Source organism: Penaeus monodon, chromosome 28, assembly GCF_015228065.2.
Source record: "Penaeus monodon isolate SGIC_2016 chromosome 28, NSTDA_Pmon_1, whole genome shotgun sequence".
Taxonomy (NCBI): Eukaryota; Metazoa; Arthropoda; class Malacostraca; order Decapoda; family Penaeidae; genus Penaeus; species Penaeus monodon.
The window spans coordinates 37,485,143-37,485,344 of NC_051413.1; positions in this window are offsets into that span (position 1 = coordinate 37,485,143).

The window sequence follows — 202 nt, forward strand, 5'->3', positions numbered from 1 at the left end:
CACACACATATACTTATAGATGTCTTCTCATATGTACACATAGTGAATAGTGATCGAGAGTGCTTGTCTGTTTGTGTGTGTTTGTGAGCGTGCGTCAGATAAAGTGAAACTTGGATCTGATACAGGACTTGCAAGCCGAATGTTGAAACCCATGCTTGACTATTCATTAACAACCCCACTGCAGCTGCAAGTCAACCCCCAT